Raw genomic sequence first — 22,396 nt, 5'->3', positions numbered from 1 at the left:
TCATTGACAGACAATGGCTACGTTTACATGAGTCTTTTAATTCCTCTTTAATTCCGAATTAAGATTAAATCCTCTTTAAAAAGATTTAAAATGACCATGTAAACAGCTAATTCCGAATGAAAATGATAATTCCGAATTAAACTTAAATCCGATGTAAGTAGCTGGTTTATTCTGATTTTAAATCCGTATTGAATAATTCCTCTATCATGTATACGTTCATTCCGCTTTAAATTAATTCCGGTCGTTCTGCACATGCTCGTTCCCTTGTCCTGTCGCGATGACGCACACATACTCCACGCTGGCGGGCTCATATTTCAGGATGAGGTAGAGCAGCCGTTGCACTAACCGGCTTTGAATCGCCACAGTCCGGTCTTCCGCCTCCCTTCTCCGGTCCTCTATCTCTCTTCTCCTCCTCAGCTGACGAAAGTGAAGCAGTACGTTTGTGTCGAGCTGCTTTTTAACAACTATAGTCAAAATCAAAGCGACATTTGAACTTATTGTGTGGTCTTCCATGTTGTAACCGAAAATGAAAGAAGCAGGAACTGGTATCTGTTTTCTTCCGGTAAACGTAAATACGTCACGCCCGCCCCTGTCCAATCAGAACCCTTCCCAACCCCCAGACGTTAAGAGGAATTGGATAAAAACAATTAAACGTGTTTTCCATGTAAACCTCAATTCGGAATTACTATTTCCATGTTAACACGAAGGAGAATACTTTAATTCCGAATTATTTAATTCGGAATTATTAATTCAGAATTAAAAAACATCATGTAACCGTGGCCAATGACCCATCAACAAATTATATGCCATGGATTGATGTCAGTGGCAATGTTTATAACCGTATCTTATCGCATTTTATCTTTATCACGTCAACTGAATGCTGGTGTGCTAGAATACCTATATTATGGGATCCGTTTGAAAGCGAGATGGTACATCTCAAAGGGTATATCCCATAGACTGTATAAATAATGGATGTAGTATCCGTGACATCATCCATCTGTTCCTGAGCGCTGTTTTGAAGCCAATTGACGGCGGCAGCCATATTGGAAATGCGGAACACAACCAGGCATAGTGTGACGTAAAGAGGTGGAGTTTGAGCCTCCTGGCCAACATCTATGTGACCGTGACTTGTGACTCGTAATCTTAATATCTTCTGAACCGTCGCGTTAGAAAAAAATTCACCCCCCATACCGTGTGTGCCGATAGATTAGCTACATAGAACCAAGCCGTTTTTTGAACAAGGCTGTAAACGTGTTTATTAATGCTGCAAATATCGTCTTTTTTGAATTGGTGTGTATGTGGTTTCCGGTGTTTCTGCAACCAGCCTCAAGTGGATTCTCTTTTTTGTCATTAAAGTTTTTATTAACTTTTCAATGTTTTACAAATAAAACAATGAAAAGAAAGAACAAAATGAAACAGAAATACAAAATACTGGGATACATTGCACAGGCCAGACAGACAATCACAAACATAGGATAAAGGATACATATACAGACAGGACATCCGTTCAAAAAGATAACGAGAAATGGAAACGTGACTGGAATAATACAGTGTTACAGCAATAGTTATACAGGAGATCCTGATACTATTGGGATCTGCACAGTGTCTTGGTCAGTTTTTATGAGAGCCCAAAAGCAGTTCCAGGAGGTGGTCCCACCTTCTGTATTACCTTTTAATCTGTTCAGCATGGATTCGTAAGATGCCGTCTCTATCATTGCATCTACCCAGTCTTTCAGTCTTGGGCTTGTGTCAGATTTCCAAAGTCTTAAAATAATTCTGGATGCAGTGATCAAACCAACCATAATGATAGAAAAAGCACTCTTTGAAACGTTCTGTATTTGAGATCTATCACCCAGAAGACATAGATCTGGGGTCAAAGGGATCTTTGAACCGAACCAGCTGCTCAGAACTCGAACAACTTTACTCCAAAAAGGTGCAACCAGAGAACAGGCCCAAATACAGTGGAGGAAAGTTCAAACCTCTGTTTTGCATTTCCAACAAAGGTTGTCCTATCAATACATCTGTGACAAAAATCTACACAGTGATGTCCACGACAGCACAACATCAGGAAATCTGGGACCATGGAGATGAATAAAAACAAAATAATAAAAACAGGTGTTTACTAGGGGTGCAACGATACACAAAATCCACAGTTCGGTTTGGTTTGATACGTTTTTGTCACGGTTCGATACGTTTTCGATACAGAAAAAGATAAATTTCCATGCCTTTTTACATGTTGTTTATTGAAATTACCAACATTTGTTTCAGCTCAAAAGCACAGTTTTTAAATTAAATTAAAATTAAATTAAATGTATCAGGTGGAGCTACACTTGACAAGTTCTGCTGTTTATGGGGGGTTGCGTGTGTGTGTGTGTGTGTGTGTGTGTGTGTGTGTGTGTGTGTGTGTGTGTGTGTGTGTGTGCGCGCGTGCGTGTCTGTCTGTCTGTCTGTCTGTCTGTCTGTCTGCGTGCGTGCGCATCTGCCGTGCGCGATAGAGAGCAGAGGAGAATTGTGAACGCGCGACCATGTAGAGACAGAAATGACATCCCGTCATTTAAATAAGATAAATAACATAAGGATATTTAGTCTGTTAGAACAAGGTATAGACCTGCTCTATGAGAGAGGTAACCTTAAATCACTTCTGCTTTGACTTCCAAGGGTTAGCGGGACCCGGCAGATACTCGTGCTGCCCTCTCGTGCGGGCGCGCGCTCACACACACATACATGAACATATGAACCCAGCAGACCGACGTATGGTGAAATATATATTTCCAGATGAAGCACAGTTAAAACAAACGTGACCAGCTTGGACTGAATGAATGTGGGAGGAGCACACAGTTCAGTGGACCTGCGCTCAACAATGCAGTCCGGAGGAGTCGAGCGCAGATCCGCTGAACTTTCAGCACAGAGCGCCTCGTCAGAAGTTGACAAAATAAAAATGAAATTGCGTATTGTTCGGTTCATAGGGCGTACCGAACCGTGACCACTGTATCGAACGGTTCAATACAGATACACGTATTGTTGCACCCCTAGTGTTTACTCTGACTCTAGCAGAAGTTAGCAGCCAGGAGAATACGTCTTATACATTTTTTTGGAACTTATATATTATCTAATATTTCTTAACAAATTATAAATACACCGTCAACTACCTAAGTGTAGCCTCATTGGAAGAAACAGGAAAAGATGGCAAATATGTAACCATATGGAAACAGCTACATAAGCTGAGTACTGCAAGAAACATTGACACAAGTTTGAGATGCGTTATATTTGTAATCTGAACCCACATACAACCAAAATCTCTTTTAGACCAACAATTCTGTTGTTGACATTCTCTCATGGAAAATAGAGGTACAACATTTAGCACAGCTGCTACACACCTCAGTGAAGATACTCCTAATTAAATGAAAAAGTCACAGCCAGAGAACACACCATAAGGATTTTTAGTGAGACACAGCATGCATCTTTTTGTCTTACACCATCTTTAATGTGTGTGATTTGAATTGCATGTCATGCTTGCTGGTGCACTGAATAAGTGATAAGCCGAAAAAAAAGGTGAAGGTGAAGTATTCTATTAGATGCTTGCAGTTAACCGAAATGCTGCAGGAAGCCGCAAATACAGAAAATCTGTCAGTCTCCACTTACACTGCTTAAAGCAAGCTAAACTTTAGCAGCACAGTGTTTGAGTGAGTTTGGAACATTTTAAGTGTTGTATTGCTTCCATTACAGTGTTGGCAGCCAGTTCGGAAAGAGAGCTTTTATTATCGTTGTACTTTGTGCTACTGATGCTGTGGCTATTTTCTGGAAAATGGAAACTCAGAAAAGGTTTGTTTGTTCAATTTTTCTGGCACTTGTTGTGAGTATATATATCACTTTGCTTTACAGAGACACTTTGACAGGGAAAAGAACGCAGCATTTTCTTCTGGCACATAGGGATTTCAAAAATTATGAAGATGAGCTGTCAAATAGATCATTTCCATCTATTCTGCTAAACACAAACTCTCTTTAATTGGCAGAAATGATAGTCAGTCTTTCTTGTATGGTTATTAATTATTACTAAACTTGTGTTCCCTTTGGACAGTGTTCAGAATTCTAACCCTTGAACCTTTCCTTCTGCTGCAGACTGCTTTTAAATTAAGAAACAGCAGAGGAGGATACCGTGTACCACCCACACACTGAGCTGAGAGAAGGCGAATACAGATTTAAAGAACAAAAAAAAAATGACAGAAGTTCAGAGACAGAAGGACAAGAAAAGAAAGAAATGAGATGTCCACTTACACAAGTTTTGACTCCTGTGGTCCTGCCATGAACTGACTTTTCTTGCAGATCTAACCCCTTGTCTAACATAGTTTCCCTTTATTGGGCCATAAGGGTGAAGCAACTTTTTGAACCTTTAAAACGACTTTCAGACGTTTCTGAAAAAAATAACCTTCACACCCTCCATCTGAGAGACGGAGGTGAAGACATGCAGGACTGGCAGGGACAGCAAGCAGACAGAGAGAGTGCATTAGACCTCTGGCGTCAACTGAGGCATCGACTAATGAGCAGCCTGAGAATGCCCATCCAGACGCATTCTGCACACTCGGGGTGCCGCAGGGGGCCGTGCCACGGCCACAGACAGCTCTGGGACATGAATAATTGAGACTCCAGTTTTAAATGTTTAAATGAATTAGGGGGCCGGGGAAGAGGTGTTAAGGGATGAACAAAAGGGAGGAAGGGGATGGCAGCAGAATTATCTCCATTATGTTTCTAATCAGGAGACAGAGAGGTGTTCGGTGTCAGGAGTAAAACCTGCTAAGTCACAGTGTGAGTAGGGTGACATTTTAAGTGCATGTTAAGTGCTACATAATACTTGCTGTGGCAATTCTGACAGCATAATTCCATCTACGCACTAGCATTGAAAAACAGTCACTTCGTTTTGACACAAGGCAAATACATGCATGTCCTGACATTGCCCTCGAGTCTCTGCCTATATTCTGAGAGTATTAAAGTCAGATTTACACCGTAGTACAGTAAGCCTGCTTTCATGTGGAGCAGGGATGATGAGAAGTAATGGATCCAGACAGTATACAGAATGTACTAAAAGTTTTATTTTTTAATAAAATGTTTTTTTGTCCTTGATATAAACTTCTCTGTGAATTGTTGATTGTTGTTCTATTTTTTCTTTCTTATCCGTATTACTGTAAGGTATCGTGCAGCATTCAAGTCCAACACACATTTTCCTACTGGGACAATAAAGTGCTTCGAGTTGTAATTGAAAAGCAACGTTTAGAGGTTTTGGTGTTATGATTATAGTCTGAGTAATAATCACTGTTCATGATTATCACGATTATAAAGGCGTTCATTGTTTTGACAACATTTTTGGGGATCCTCCCCAGAAAAATTAGAGCTTATTTGTGTTCCAGTGTATTCTAATGTACCAATTTCTTCACTTCACTCTATTGTTGCACGAAACAAACAGCAGTCTGGAAACTCTGTAAGCAGAGGCAAACAATAAAAGATGTCACGTATCCTCCACAGGTTATAACTGAATTCAGAGATCAGCAAGTTATTTTCAACTTTCGGACACAACTGTCGATTGGGACGCTTTGAGACGCTCTCTATAACCGATAAAGATGTAAGCTAGCTGGTAGTCCTGGCTTGCACGTGTCTTGCTGATGTATCTGACGCAATCATATACTCTAAGGCCTTTTTAAAGTGCAAAACACAAACCACTTTATTCAAATAGTGTCACAAGATGATGCCAAAAGACGACACAACAAGACAAGACACGACACAGTAAGAAAAAATGTACAACAGTCGAGCCTTCACTGACTCCCCCCACAGCCTGTGTACAACACTCTATCTTAACTTAAGTGACTCAAAATCTCCAAAAAAGGAACAAAAATAGCCTACAAGACACCCAAATCCCCAAATCCAATAACAAGTTTCATATTCTTTATAATTAGTATTTCTTAATCAACAGTAACGTTTAATAAATCAACAAACAATAATTAATGAGCAATAACATGACTTTGCCTCATACACTTTCCATGCAATTTTTTAAAACTTTTTTTTTTCATTGGTAGTTTTGGCAGCTTCTTTTCCTCTGCACTAGACTGATTTTGATACAGCCCTTCCACCACATCGATGTTCTACTGTAATTACAGTTAAAAATGTAAACAGACTTTTTCATGAAACACCATCAGACTCTGACACTGGGACTCCAACATCAAAACCATTCATTCCCTCTTCTGTCAGCGAAATGCATCACCAAAAAGACACACTGTAGGTATGAGCATTTTATTGACGAACTCGCTTGCATGACTGCAGATTAAATGACTTGTCAGGAAGTGATAAAGTTATCCACTTAATCAGTGGCTCACTACCAGAAGCCATTAGCAGTAGCTGCAGACTTGACTGTCATTGGTGTGATGGGTTTCTAACTCTCTCATCTCTATAATGAGCCATCAAATCTGCAGCCATTAATAAAAATGGTTTTGGTCCAGATGCTATTCATCCATTTTCCAAGAGGTTAGTGATCAAACAGTCTCCCTGATGAACCAAAGAGGAGCTAGAAGTTGGCAAAAATGTTTTTCTTACAGTTATTTTTTCTGATAAATTATAGTAGAGAGAAGAAAAGCTGCACGGCTGAACTGGAGCACCTTCAAAGAATTATCCTAACAGATGTCCGGTAAGAATGGTAAAAATGTATGATAAGGACTCTCAGAAATTCATCCCAATATACATATATATAAATATAAATAAATAAGTGTATATATATCTAAATAAATACAAATATATATAAAGATATAAATATATACTGTATATGTGAATAAATGTATCTATTCACATATATGTATGTATATATAATAAATATATACGTAAAGTGCATGCACCATAATCACAGCCCTAATTGTGCATTGTTAATCATATGACCTGAAATATCTCATGCTGCCACTTTTTTGTTGCTTGATGCAAAACCAAAATTTACAAGCTTCTCTTTCTTCATTATTATCCTGCAATTATAGTCTGTGTGATGTCATATAAGTACAAATCAAAGAGAACTAACCGCTATGCACAGCCTGTGTGTATCAGGCCTGTAGGAAGCAAATATTCACGCAATGCTCCTGCTGCCACAGATACTCTGGCATGAAGCTGGAAGCAGACGCTCAGTGAAGAGAGGCGTGTTAAGAGCATGTTTATCAGCAACACCTCCTCCTGGTGCTTGTAAATGCTATGGCCACACAAACGGCAGAGTAACAGGAATTAAAAGGTTGTTTCCAATATCATGCAGCTCTAGCCCGTACACTTCTGTTTTTTAATCTACAGATTGCAGGGAGAGAGACTTTATTTCACTAGAGGTAGAAAAAAATAATTCTAATAAAATTCTGCAAATACAACAGTTTGCTAAATGACTGCTGGGCCCCAAACATCCCGTTTGTCTGAAATAACTGATGCGAGTGTAACATAATATAAAAGTGCTAAATAAACCTATTTCAGCCTGATATCGCATTGAATTGTACAAAGGCAGAGTGTGTAACTCTGCAGCAGCTGATATTTGTAGCAGCCAGTTGTCAGCAGGTTGCAGAGAGTAAACAAAGCCCTACTGACTGGCAGCCATTCCTCTCCACAGAATCCAGCAAAGACGGCTCAAATTGGATGCAAAAACATGACACTAGATTTCAGATTTTCCTCGCAGATGGGCACACAGCACACACTGCCTGTGATGTGTCTCCAGTACTTGAAACTGGGGAGTAAACAATGATCAAATTGACACAGTCCCGTTGAGGCTGCACGCATGCTGGTTGTTCTGGGCTTGCACAGGTTTCAGAGACAGAACAGACAGACAGGAGGCACAAAAAAGATGAGATAAGACGCTTGTATCAGGCTCCTTGGATGTGGGTGGCTTCCTCTGAGCTGCCAGTGCACCACCGCTTCTCCTCCGTCTTTCATTTTCTACTTCTCACCCTCCCTCACGCCAAAGTCCAAAGCCCAAGAGAAATTAGTCACTCTGCACTGCGTGTTGTCTGTGTGTGTGTGTGATCATGTGTGTTTGAAGGAAAAACATAGTGCAAACAAGACGAAAGAGAACAGGGAGGGAGAGAGAACAAAATTGTTTTCCATCCCAAGGCTTATAATTCCGCCTTTTATCAGAAAATTGATGCTGGTCGGAAAAAAGGACATCAATCTGAGCATCAGAAATGTGCTGCAGTAACAGGAAAATCCTTGCTGTGCTGAACAGATACTGTAGAGGTAGGAGTGAAAATGATAAGGGAATCTACAAGAGCCTCAAAGCTTAGGATATGTTCACATGGACTCAAACTGGGTGTGAGCCAGAGAGCTCAACTGTGAAAGGAGCCCTTTACAACATGAAATGTCCCCTCACTGCAACCCCTATGCACCTAATTGTCCCTCGTAAAATCAATGGCAAGATCAATGCGGTAAGCAGGCTGTCATGTATTGTATTTGGAGTGTTAAACTGGAGTTATGATTCTGCTCAGATACATGTGTAAAGCTCCTCACAGTGTCCTGGTCAACCTAAGCAGAAAAAACAGAGGGTGTTAGCCCACAGATCTCTCTCATTAACTGCATAAAGAAATGGACGTATCCTCCCTGACTTAAGCACTGCTTTGTGAACAGCCTTTGTGACAGCTCAGGCTCAGCATAATGGTCATAACCACGACCAGCTGAGACCAAATTTGGATGGACGATTGAAAGGGAATTTAATGATAAGCTCCCAAAGTATTACAGTTGTCAAATCTATACTTAAGTCTAATTCATTAGCTGACTCTTAAGCTAGTTAGCAACAGTATTTCCCACGAGATGAGGTCACAAATCAGATTTTTGTGCTCATATTTGGCTCAGATCCGTTTTAGTTTGGTTGTTTTTTCTGGGGTGAGGCCATTATTTGGGGCCCTGATTTAGATAAAGGGCTAATCTTCTGCAATGCCACTAGTGGTGCAACGGATCATCGTTGATCCATGATCCGTATGGATGACTCTCCACGATTCGGCACGGACGTGGTCCGCGGATTGGTTGATGAAATAAAAAAAGTTGCGCGTGTTCACGTGATGACCGCATGTTCAATCCACACTCACTCGTCAAGCGCAGCGGTAGTCATGGCAAGTGAAGGAGCAGAGGAACTCGAAAACCCTCCTGCATCTTGTAAGTCAAATGTATGGGAGCATTTTGGTTTCCCTGTAGAATACAGTGAATGCTGAATGTGCTTGAACTACGTTATGAAATTCCGTTGCGCACCCACAGAGGCCGTCAATACGCGGCCCGCAGGCCGCATTCGGCCGCCTATATGTGGCCCCCGAACTGTTATTCCTTCACTCTGTGTTTTGGTCGGGTCACCGCGTGTTATCTGATCCGTGGCTCAAAACCATGATACGATCCGAACTGTGAGTTTTTTGATCCGTTGCACCCCTAAATGCCACGTCAATCTGCATCAGAATGCATGCAACTTCGGCAACATTCCTCACTGTCTTGCTCTGGCCAGATGGGCTGGAGTTACTCGCACTCCATGAAAACAACATAGAAGATAGCTGCGATGACAGTGGAGGAAAAGTGAGGTGTTAGATCGTAGAAGTATTTTGGGTGACTCTTCTGTACAAGCAGAATTTAAGGGGTTGTATCATTTCTGATGTTAAAAAATGAAGCCAAAGCAGAAGTGCCAAAAACTGCAGTTCCTGGAGTGTCCACTTGAGGCTGGCTCAAAAGCAGAGGAATCTCCATTAACACCCATGTTAAAATGCCCATCTTCAGAGTGGAAATAAACATGTGGTCCATCCTGTTTTTATAATGTCACAAATGTTTTTTATGTAAAATCTGTTTGTAAGTCAGTTTGTGTAGTGTCCTGTTGTAGTTTTAAAACTTGTGTTTTATTTTTTATGCGAGTAACTGCCTTAGGACTACGGATGAAATTTAGCTATCGTGCTAACTCCAGTATAATTACATTGAGGCATACTGTTGAAATGTTGATTAATGTCTATTTTCCTAATCAAATAAACTCAAATTAAATTAAATTAAACCAACTGTTTTGATCTGAATTGCCAGTTCCTCCATTTGTACCAACTGCTTGGTGGAAATTTTGTCTTTAACTCATTCGTTTTGAAGATATTAAAGTTGGAAGTTTTTCATAATTAGGCATACTTTGTAGGCGGTTTACTTGACTGACAGATGGATTCGTTGTAGTTGTTATCAAGGAGGCTTAAGGCCTCAACTCCATCTCTTTCCCTGCTGCTAGGTCAACTGAAAGTTAGGCTGAGTAAGCAACTCCTATCAAGTGACCGCCTTTGTTGGGCCTAAAAACGCCACCTCAGAAACCAATTGGTGACGTCACTGAGACTACAACCATGTTGTATACAGTCTACAGTTAGAAAGCATGTCGATAGAAATAGTTAAACATGGCTGCAGTATCATTGAAAAGTTAAGAGCTTCAAAACCATAGACTGTAAATAAAAGACAGCGTCACTCCGCCTTTTCCCATTGAATGGTTTTGAAGCCAAAAAACCCGTCCCTGAACGCTGCCATCTTGTACATTTTTCTGTAGCCAGTCTGTGCAGTAGAGAATTTCTGTGTTGCCACGGTAATTTCTGTGTTGCAACAGTAATTTCTATGTTACCACGGTAACGAGATCCGCCCTACAGCGTAGCGTCACGAGATCCTATGGAGTTTCCCTCTACGGCAGCTGTCAATCAAAGTGAATCCAGAAGTAAAACCTTGTTTTTTAACCTCTGATAAATAACGAAAAAGAAACTTTTCAGAAAAAAGAGGCCTATCATTTGTACGACGTGTATTTATTTTTTAAGTCTGACCGCAGCCCCATTCAAATGAATGGGGGAGACTGAGTTTTTAACTTATGCTGCTAACTTCACTTCCAGCCGAGCAAGATGGACCCCTGCTCAAAACTAACAGTCGTGGTGAGATCACTGCCCCATCTACATTGAGCTGGACCATATTTTGGGTGTTATACCAAGCTATCAGCTGTTAGAGCCACTTATCTGTGTTGTTGAAGGCAAAAAGGAGGCAGGAACTGTCGGGAACGAACACCTACTTCACTCTAATATCAGCCAGACAAGTCTTCCTAATCCCAATAGCAGTGTCTGTTTTATGTTAGCTTCAGTTTACCATAAGGTAATGTGCTCTTAAGTTGCTTCCAACAAATATTGTTTCTCTGCATTGAAGGAAAACTTCATAAATCTAAGAGCACAGTAAGCCTGTACATCCCTTAGACACATAACTGTGCTTTATTAGTTAGTCACAATAACATGTGATTAATCAATCAAACTAGGAACGACAGCTATAATATCCTGTATGTATTTATAGTGCCAGTGTAATATCCTCATGACTGACTGATAGAGGGTGCCTGTTGGAGCGGATGAAAGAGAAGCTTGAACTGCAGCTACCCTTGAGCTAATTCTATCATGGTGGAGAGATAACACCCAGATTTCTGCTTCTCATTCTCATCTTGTACATTAGATCAAGGCTCAGGCGTTGGCTTCTGCACAATACACTTAATGACAGGGTTTCATTTCCTTTTGAAGATGGCAGACTGCTTTGAAGAGTCCTCAGCTCTTCATTTGCTGGAATCAGATGATGAAGAAACCCGGCCGGCCTGCCATTGTTTCATGATGAGGGGCAGAAGGACTGAAGCAGGGTCGGCAAAAAATCGTGCAAGCAAACCACAGGGGGTAATTGTCCGAGTCAAATAAGGAGAAAAGCTCTCATTTTTCTTCCAGAACAAATAAAGACCTCTGCCATTAATTGCCAATTTAATCAAGTCTGATTGGTTTAATTGCAATCACAACAGAATCGCCATTCTCCTGTTTTCTCCACAAAGAAATGACAAGCGTAGAAAATGACAGGCTCATTTTTAAAACACTGTAATTGCAATTTTCTGTCCAAATTGCAGTCTAATGATTACAGGCATGAGGTGGAGCTTGACAACAACACAAGAGCAGAGAGGGAGAGGAAAAAAACCTACTGCATAGGGCCCTCAGGCAACACAAGAGAGGGAGAGGGAAACAGAGAGAAAGAGAGGAGGTCTGCCAACAAAAAATGAAGGCTCCCTTACCCCGACAGCAGCCAGGGTTTAGAAGTGGGCTTCTAAAAATCTGCAATTCCCCAACCTTTTCACAAGGCCAACAGTTAAGGGCTTGGAGAATTGAGTTCCTTGCTACTGTGCTGGAGAAGGGGCTGATGGGAATTCAGCTGAAAGGCACAGTATCAGGAGTGAAAGCTGCCAAATACTGACTACCTCGAGGAAAGAGAACGGAGCGACGGACTGAAAGAGGAAGAAATAGAAAGAGAGTAAAAGAGAGAAAAGTGGAGCTGGTAGAAAAGCCTAATGCCCAAAACCAGCACCATGGAAGAGTGGATTCCTAAGCTCTGCTGAGGCTCTTCTCCACTCAAACCCCATTGTCCACAGCATCCGGACCACTCAAAAAGTCAGCTGGAAGAGTTGCTAAGCTGAGTCACATGGCTCTGTTACTGTACGGTCACTATTTCCAGGACACAGAGATACATGTGGGTTTAGAAAAAGGGAGTTTGCTTGCATGATGTCATCCCTGCATATAACATTGCATAGAAATCCAGTACGTTTTTCATACGTTTAACTCGAAACGGTATTGTATTAAAATTTCCCATAGTTCTGTACTTTACGTAAGTCAAATAGTTCAATGTGGCTCTGATGTATGTGACTAAGACTAAGAAGCAGCATTTTCAAGGCCAAGAAGATGGAATATTCTTATCTCCACAGCAGTATCAGCAAGGAAGGCTAGTCAGCATGCACCTGTTAGTCATTAATGTTTACACTGCGTGGACCTCCACTTCCATTGAGAGAGAGAAAAGTAATGCGTCTGCCTCAACATGTCCACTACAACAGCGAGCCATCATCTGAGTAAACATCCCTCCACACCCTGTGATGGTGAACAGAACCAGCTGCAGGAGTCTCCTGTGGGACCACTTTTCCTACAGTGACCCTGATGATGAACCCACTGACTTATCAAAACCTGTGTGCAAAAAATGCTACAAAACATTGTCATATAAGGGAGGAAACACTTCAAACCACACCAAGCAACTCAGTGACAGACATCCAGACTTTTTCAAGGAGTAAAAAACACCTCAGGCTAGAATATAAGCTAGCAGGCTAGCCCGGTAGTAGGGTTGCAAAATTCCAGGAATTTTCAAAATTGGAAACTTTCCATGGGAATTAACAGGAATTTATGGGAATTAACGGGAATAAACCAGGAACTTACTAAACTGAAGGTTGGATCTTAATAGGGAACTTTTATATAGTTGGGGAAAATATATTTTAGCATAATCCAGACTAAAACAACCAGATTTCGTGCAAGAAGATGCTTTTTTATTTGCCTGTTGAATGGGACTTTTTTGGAGGGAGAGGGGCTCTTTTCATTTAACATTTTGAATGGGACTCTGTTGGGATTGCATTTTTGTTAATTGTTGAATGGGTTGGGTCTGGGGGATGAGTAAAATTTAACTCAACATTCATGTTTTTGTTCTTCAATGAAATAATTGATTGTTCAATCAAATATTTAACACTTGATAAAGTTCTACTTACAAATAAATCTGTTTTAATTGTATCATTTTGGATGGATGTCTGCTTATAACAAAACAAATATCAATGCTTGGACATGATACCTTTCCATTAAATTACCCTCAACTCCCAGTTAACTCCCATAAATTCCCATTCATTTCCATAATTCCCATATAAAGTTTTTTTTTGGAATATTTCCAAAATTCCTCAGTTTAACTTCCCATGGAAATTTACCCGACATTTTTCGGAAATTTTCCACCCGTTTGCAACCCTAGTTTTGATTCAGTCGAAAAAAATGTCATTAGCTCAAAAGCCAAATAGGTCTCCACGAGTCAGCAGCCCAACACTGTTTACTACGACAAACCAAAGAGACTCTTCCTACTTTGAATTCCACATACATAGCAGAGAAATTCTGCTTACAAACACCCATGAAAAATTCAGGAGTTAAAGGGAAGGGTTGACTCCACTCTTGGTTCGATGCCTTTAGATGCATGACATGAGCTGTTAACTCCCGTTGTTACAACAGAGTCATCTGAACTTTACATGATGGAGCCCTGCAGGCTGGATTCAGTCATGTACACTGAAGTGAACAGCAGGAAAACTGATATAATTCAATAACATCACAACACACAAACACAGCATAAACGGAAGAAGGAGAGCCCCAGAATTGTGTGCTCTAAGCATGACATGCAAAAAAAAAACATGATTCTCATAAACACTCATCAAAAACAGACACTTTTAGGAAGATTTCTGCACTTCAGCTGTGAACACACACCCTCTCCCTCCTCCTCACACACTCATACACACCCACAACCAAACAAGCACACAGCAAATCAGCATGAATAAATAAGAGATGGAGTTGTGCTTCCCAGCCTAATCTCGGAGGAAAAAAAAACAGCTTGCCGCATCGGCAAGGATCAAGCCCGGAAAAGTGAGAGGGACACTTCTGGTTCCAGGAAACCAATTTGTTTGTTTATTGTCTTGGTGTTTTGTCGGCGGTTACAGTTCATTGCAGTCAGCCCATCTTGGGCATGCTCCTTTAAATGGCATCTATAAAACATGGGATGTACTCTCCTCCACCTCCTCCTCCTCCTCCTCTGTACATGAAAGTGCTGCACACGAGCGTAACAATGCTGCAGATCGTTCGCTATGGTTGAGTTTTGAATTTCCCTTTAAACACTCGATGGATTCACCTCAGCAGCTCCAGTAGGCGCTTTGAGAGGTGGAACAAACTGTGCTCTCTAAACACATTAGCCTATGAGCAGCAAATCCAGAGGTGCTGAAATCGGGTGTAATCATGTAGATAGATGGCTGACTTTTTATTGTTTGGCTAAGCCCAATCTGCAAGGCTGGTGTTGAATGCAGAGTATCTAAAATGATGCAATATCCTGGATTTTACGGTTAACTCGTCATGCTGCAGTGATATGTTCTCTGTGACAAGACCCTGAGCCGTCACATGTACTGTACATGCATCCCAAGCAGGTTAGGCCTCCCCTTTCTATAGGACAATTGAAGAAATACCAGTCCTACATAAGGAGATTTGCCAGTGATGCAGTCTCAACAGGTAATCCTAATAATAAAACTACAGCAGGGCTCTGCCTACACGCATATACATAGAAAGCAAAATCCTAAAGTGTATTGTTTTGTCTCATGCCTGCAAACACACGCCAGACTCTCATATCATGCCCTATTGATCTGACAGAGCGAGCGGGAAGCTGGCGGAGAACAGAAATACTGCCTGGGGTGGCTCCTTAAAACTAGAGACAAGCCTCTTATCCACGGTGTTCTCTTCCTCTGGAAATCACCTGGTGGCTCATGCATATCAAGTACTTTCCCCAAGCCTCAGTCTGCCTTCCTCAGGCTCTGCTGTTTGTTGCAACATCTTTGTAATGGTGGATTGGGAAACACACAACTGAAATTGCAAGATAATCTGTCCAACCTCTGCTGGTCTTCTGGCCAAGGATGCAGTATATTTGTTGGCACCAAAGAGAACAACAGTGGCCACCATTTTTGTTTTTTCACTTGTTGGGAGATATGTATGTCTTCTCTGTTCCCATTCCTAACAGCTTAGTATGTAGCCCACTGTGGCAAAATATGACACTGTAGGTATCCCTGTGGAGTATTTCAGGCTCTTGGCTTTCAAGTCGGGTAGTGAATGGTCCAGTTAGGGTGACAGTTTGGTGCAGTGGATGGCTTCTTAAGTTATATAACATGTGCTAGTCCTGTGAGGTATCTACATAGCTTAGGGACATTAGTAATAATCATAACCAAGCTCTTAGTGTCTTATTATAGGCAAGTAGTTTTCATGGGGATGCTGGTTTGGCTCAGTTGGTAGAGCAGGTGCCTCATGCAAAGAGGTTACAGTCCCCTTTGCACTGGCCACACTACTAGTCCTGATCCATGTAGTACATGTCATCTGCCACTCTCTCTCCCCACATTACCTCTCTCCATCTGTCCTCTCATACAGAGACTATACAGCCCAAAGGTAATCTTAAAGAAGTATTTTTGGTGTCCAACAGGAACGTGTCCAGTATTTTTTGAATGGGATGGCCGAACTGGCCTAAAGAGCATAAAGAGTGTATGCACACACAAATACATAGCATTTACTTAACCTTTCTGTTTCCACTTAGTATATCACTCTGAACATTAAAAACACATACAGTTGTTTTTATGTACTCAAATATTGAATTTGTTTCAATATTAAATAATTTTAAAAATATTTGTGATTAATAACTTAATACATTTTACAAAGCAATACAACAGAATGGCAACATATAAACCTTCAAAGCTTAATTCTTCAGTGTCTAAAAAAACACTTCAGAAGTCACAATTTAAAGTACTTAAAAAACAGCACACTGTCTTTTATACAGACATATATTACTTGTTAATTCATTGTTTTAAATGGCCTGTATTTTGTGTGATGTATATTTCTATTATCTTAAATACCAACAAACTGAAACATGCTACATTTAAATGTAGAAAAAACCATAAGCAGCATGTTGCAACAAAGCCCATTTACTTATCTTAAAGTCTCGCCTAATCATAACTAAACACACAGCACTAAATCTAAATAGTTAAACATGTGTTTGTAATTATTGAATGATACCTTTGTTTACCTTACTGGATGTAGCTTTATTTTAATCGCTAACTAAACTGTTGAATTTGAAAGTCTAGCCGGCACTATGATATTTGAAGTGGTCCAATATCAATACCAGTATCAGAGCCTGATACTTGTACTGGTAGTAAACAGTGCCTATATCAATACAACCTAAAATGCTAAATCCACCACTATACTAGTCAATGCACTAATACCATGAACAATTTGCCTCCCAAAATTCAATTGTTCTGAGGCACATCATCATGACAATGGCATACAAGCAGGCCAGAAACAAACTGACGAGGGAAATCAAGGTAGCTAAGAGGAGCTACACTGAGAAGTTAAAACAGAGCTTCTCTGCCAACGACCCCTCAGAAGTTTGGAGAGGCCTGCGTGAAGTTACAAGCTACAGGAGACCCTCCCCGCACCCTGAAGGTAACAAAAGACTAGCTGACGACCTGAACAGCTTCTACTGCAGGTTTTCACACCCCACACCCGAACACTCTGATTTACCTGGCCCCCCCACAAGCCCCTCCCCACCCCCCTCTGACCCCCCACCTGCGCTGACGATCTGTGAAGATGAGGTAATCCAGCTCTTCCAGAGACAAAAGACCAAGAAGGCTCCAGGACCAGACGGCGTGTCCCCCTCCTGCCTGAGAGTCTGTGCTGAGCAGCTGGCCCCCATCTTCACAAAGATCTTCAACACATCGCTGGAGCTGTGTGAAGTGCCCTCATGCTTCAAAAGCTCCACCATCATCCCAGTCCCAAAGAAACCCACCATCACAGGACTCAATGACTACAGGCCCGTCGCCCTGACGTCTGTGGTCATGAAGTCCTTCGAGAGACTAGTGTTGAGCCACCTGAAAGACATCACAGGCCCCCTGCTGGACCCCCTGCAGTTTGCCTATCGGGCAAACAGGTCGGTGGAGGATGCAGTCAATATGGGTCTGAACTACATCCTGCATCACCTGGACTCCCCCAGGACCTACGCTAGGATCCTGTTTGTGGACTTCAGCTCTGCGTTCAATACCATCATACCAGACATCCTGCACCAGAAACTCACCCAGCTCACAGTGCCGGCCTCCATCTGTCAGTGGATCACCAACTTCCTGACGGACAGGAGACAGCAGGTGAGGCTGGGGAGCATCAAATCCAGCACCCGGACCATCAGCACTGGCGCCCCACAGGGATGTGTTCTCTCCCCACTGCTCTTCTCCCTCTACACCAATGACTGCACCTCAGGGGACCCCTCGGTGAAACTCCTGAAGTTTGCAGACGACACCACCGTCATCGGTCTCATCCAGGACGGAGACGAGTCTGCTTACAGACAGGAGGTGGAACAGCTGGCCCTCTGGTGTAGTCAGAACCATCTGGAGCTGAACCCGCTCAAGACGGTAGAGATGACAGTGGACTTCAGGAGAAGCCCCCCCCCAATCCCCCCCCTCACCATCCTGAACAGCACCGTGTCTACTGTGGACTCTTTCAGGTTCCTGGGATCCACTATTTCCCGGGACCTGAGGTGGACCTCCCACATAGACACAATCAGAAAAAAGGCCCAGCAGAGGATGTACTTCCTGCGTCAGCTCAGGAAGTTCAACCTGCCCCAGGAGCTGCTGATCATGTTCTACACCTCCATCATCCAGTCTGTTCTGTGTACCTCCATCACTGTCTGGTTTGGCTCTGCAACCAAACTAGACAAACACAGACTGCAGCGGACTATAAGGACTGCAGAGAAAATCATCGGTGTCAACCTGCCCCCCATCCAGGACTTGTACCGGTCCCGGGCCAGGAAACGGGCAGGGAGCATTACCGCTGACCCCTCACACCCTGGACACAAATTCTTCAAACTCCTCCCCTCCGGCAGGCGCTACAGATCACTGTGCGCCAAAACAACCCGCCATAAGAACAGTTTCTTCCCCCAGGCTGTCACTCTGATGAACACTAAACCATAACAGTGTCATACCTGTCAGATAAATACTCTCTGTAAATATACATGTAGATATACAATGCAACAATTCTCAAGCAGAATTCCATATTTCTATTTTTTGTATTATTTAACTTCTATTTTATAATGTAAAACTACCTCTGCAACTCACCACTGCACTTTATCATATTTTTTTAGCCTGTACATATTAGTCAAGCTATTTGCTGTTTCTTTGTATTTATAGCTAAGGTTATTGTTATTATATTTTCATTTTATTTTTTATTGTAGTTCTTATTCTTATTCCTATTCTTATGCCTTGTACAAAGAGAGCACAGTTTACCAAAGTCAAATTCCTTGTGTGTTCAAGCATACTTGGCGAATAAAGCTGATTCTGATTCTGACAATAGAGTGGTGCCAGCAGAGATTACATTTTTTCAATCCCACTGGCACTGGTGAGTTACTTGTTGTCAGCCAGTATTCAAGTCTTGCGATGGGATTGAAATCAGGAAGGAAAAAATGCTAACATCTTCAACATCTGTTTAGGATGTTACATTACCAAAAGTTACAAAATGTGAATCATTAGATGTCAGGCTTTGTTTCACTAACTTGACTGCTTTATTTCAAACTCTTCACAAAAAGTTGCATATTTTCTTATAGTTCACCTTACCACAGGACCCTGAATGTGCAAAGCAGACAGTAAAGTTTTACCTTGGTCATATTTTAAGCTTGGGGCTTCAAAATATAACTTTAAAGTCTTGAGTGAGAATGTGTTGGGATGCCACAGTGCAGTAAGGAAGGTCATGGCTGCAGGATTTTAACAAGAATACACTCAAGTTTATTAAAAGCCTTTAGGTACATAAAAAATTCCCACTTTTTTACAACAAGCACTGCGTAGAGCACAAATCTTTCCAAGTTTCCTGCGTTACTGTCAAATACACTGGAACAGTCACAGGGATCCCATCTCCAGTAATCCCAGGGTGGCCTTTGCTCTGCCTGTCAGCAATACCGACCAATAACATCGCACAATAAAACCCTCCAGAACAACAGCGGGCCGCAGGCGGCTTCAAGGGCTACTGACGGCGATCTATAAAACAATATAATGGGTTGCCTGTCAGTGAGTGTGAAAGGGAAGATGTACGCCTCCTCTGACTCTCTGAGGGGGCTTCAATTAATCACAGCAGAATTGTATCACCCTGCAATAGGAGTGTAAGGTTATTACCATCCCCATATTCCGCAGGATGAAATGCGATGATAGCACTAATTGAGGGAGGAGGAAAAAAAACAGCTGACCGCACAAGGCTTGACAAGGGGATGAAGGGCAGATGAAAGAACGGGAAGATAGACTGGGGTGGGGAGAAAAAGGAGGAAAGAGGAGATGTGGGAGAGGGAGAGTGAGAGTGAGGAGAAAGAGAAATATTCACAGTGGTGTGTAAGCATAATCATGAATATCTACAGCGTGTGTGTCTTTTTGGGTGCATGTGTAAGCGTGCAGGGCAGCTGACAGCAAACACAAGAGCCATTTTCATTAGGGAGTCCATCCATGTCTTCTCAGTGTAATCCAACAAGATAACAGTATTGTACTTTTCTTAAGTCACAAACAAGCCGCTTATAACTGGGGCTGCCTTTTTCCTCTCTCTTCTTCTTCTGCTTTTTTCTCTTTTTCATCTTACTTTAGAGTTGAGGGGGATCAGGCTGATGGAGGACACGGCCCACACTGTGATTCAGCTCCAGGTTCCAATTTCAGAGCAGATTTGACTCGGCTGTAGGAGCCATGTTTATGTTTAGAGGTGAATTAAGTTTGGATGTAGAAATTTTATGCACTATTTTTTGGGGAGGAATTACGAGCAAGTTGCTCCACTACATGTCTTGTAAAATGGATTATATTGCATCCTTAGCATACGATGTGTAGATAGATAGATAGATAGATAGATAGATAGATAGATAGATAGATAGATTTTTTTTAAATGCCTTTCATTCACAAGCTGTATGTGCAATGTCAGATGGAAGATTTGGGATTCTTGACTGAATCCATAATAGCATAACTCTGCACTCTCACACATCACTCATTTCCTTTGTATGTAGGTTACCAAAAAACTTTCCTCATGTATTTGCACAAAGAGAGCAGCTCCTTCGGAGCCTTTGTGCACCTACTATGAGTAGACATATCTCTCTGGGGGAAAACTTGTTATTCTTGCTCTAATTTGAGCTTTCAGTGACGGTTTCATGTTGCTCCACAGATCTCTGAATGTAGTCAGCATGATGCTGAGCAGCCCGCAGCTACACCTGCACGACACTTCAACTCATTAGTTTCCTGTAGCTTGCTGATGTCTCACAAGTTAATAACTATCTATCACGGGGGAAACAATCGATGACCTAATCGATTGGGTTTGTTTATTAATACGTTTGGTTTCTTGGGTGTTTCGCAATTGCACGTGAGGTGTTTGGATTTGGAAATTCACAGGATGCAAATTGTTTGATAGCACACATTTTGTTGTCGTCAAAAGCCACAAATGTATCACTTCAGTGTATAAAACATATGACACTCACCTGTCGATGTGCTGTCAATTAATCCCCCGGAAACGTCCCTTTCATTTATTCTCCATTGTCAACCACCAAAACCAGAATTGCCATTTCCTTTCCGCTTCTTGACGCCCTCGAAAACACATAACCTTACTCTGCTGCTAGAATTTCAAAGCTCTCCACGCGAGAAATCCCCGAGTCAAACAAGTCTAAACTGAGGCGGTTTTTCTACTTGCACTCTGTAGACTTAAAAGTCTATAAAAGTTGCTGCTGGTCCTCCGCCTCAGACTCACAACTTCCCCTCCACCAAAGCGCCTCAGCAGCTGGACAACACCACGGACATTCACGCATAGTTTCTGGTTTTACGCATGATATTTTGGTTACAATCCTCCTCTTCCAGGTGGGTTTTGGCAGCGTCTTCGTGCAGTCAGAGAAATGGATTTGAGGTGTCCGCCGGATGAGAGAGCAGCCGGATTCATGCCGGTGTGTGTGCAGGCTGCAGGTGACGCAGAGCTGGTGTTTTAGCGCCACCCAGTGGAGGTCTGTGGTAGAGGGTGATAGAGGCGACAGGAGAGAGTGCAGACATTAATCTGAGACAGGTTTCAAGAATGGTAACTGGATGGTTTTGGCAGGGGGGGATCCAGAGGTGCCAGAGGTGGCTATGACCCCTCCTTGAAAATTGATTGGCTACCCTGGTTAGTTGCACTGTGCCACTGAATACAGAAAAAAGGTCATGGTATGAATCATGTCGATAGATTAATGTTCTATCTACTGATACTCTTTTATGTTTCTGAACAAGATAGAAATCATTTTTCAAATTCCCTTAGTAAGTCACTAAGAAAAATGTCTGCCATGTGAATATGAGCCAGGCTTCCCAGCATTTTTAGACATTTTTAGGATTTATTCTGAATAACACACATAACAAAATGGCAAAATAGATACTCTAAAAAGGAGTTGACAGAAAGCAAACAAGTAAACAAGCGATAGAGCAAGCTCTAAGGAGCTGTGATCATGACCTTTGTCCCACCTTGTACTTTGGGAAATCAGAAAGTGATGCATCAGTAACTTTGTGGATGACGAGCAAAAACAAACCTCTTGAGCAGAAAGAGAAAATAAACTTCAAACTTCAAAGCTCTGCCAGATGCTTCTTTCCACAAGACCAAAGATATTTGCATTTACAGCCCATGTGAATCGAGTTACCACCAAAGTACATTGAATCTGAAGTACCACCTGCTGGCCAAGCACACAGCTGGTACATAGAGCCTTCCTCCCCCTCACCAAGGGCAGGCCACGCTGGATAGTTTGCGACGGAGCC

At 41.9% G+C, this 22,396-nt stretch overlaps 1 protein-coding gene across 2 annotated transcripts in view; it reads right to left on the bottom strand.

Moving 5' to 3' along the window:
* LOC117828701 (chemokine-like protein TAFA-2) overlaps window positions 1–21,623 on the bottom strand; it is a 141,731-nt gene extending 120,108 nt beyond the window's left edge. For both annotated transcript variants that reach the window (XM_034707073.1, XM_034706320.1), the window contains exon 1: window positions 21,109–21,623. The gene's annotated coding sequence lies outside the window, so the exon portion shown is untranslated. The remainder of the gene's footprint in view (window positions 1–21,108) is intronic.
* Window positions 21,624–22,396: the final 773 nt, after the last annotated feature.

Source organism: Notolabrus celidotus, chromosome 1 (genome assembly GCF_009762535.1).
Source record: "Notolabrus celidotus isolate fNotCel1 chromosome 1, fNotCel1.pri, whole genome shotgun sequence".
Taxonomy (NCBI): Eukaryota; Metazoa; Chordata; class Actinopteri; order Labriformes; family Labridae; genus Notolabrus; species Notolabrus celidotus.
This window is presented reverse-complemented; position numbering and strand designations above follow the sequence as displayed.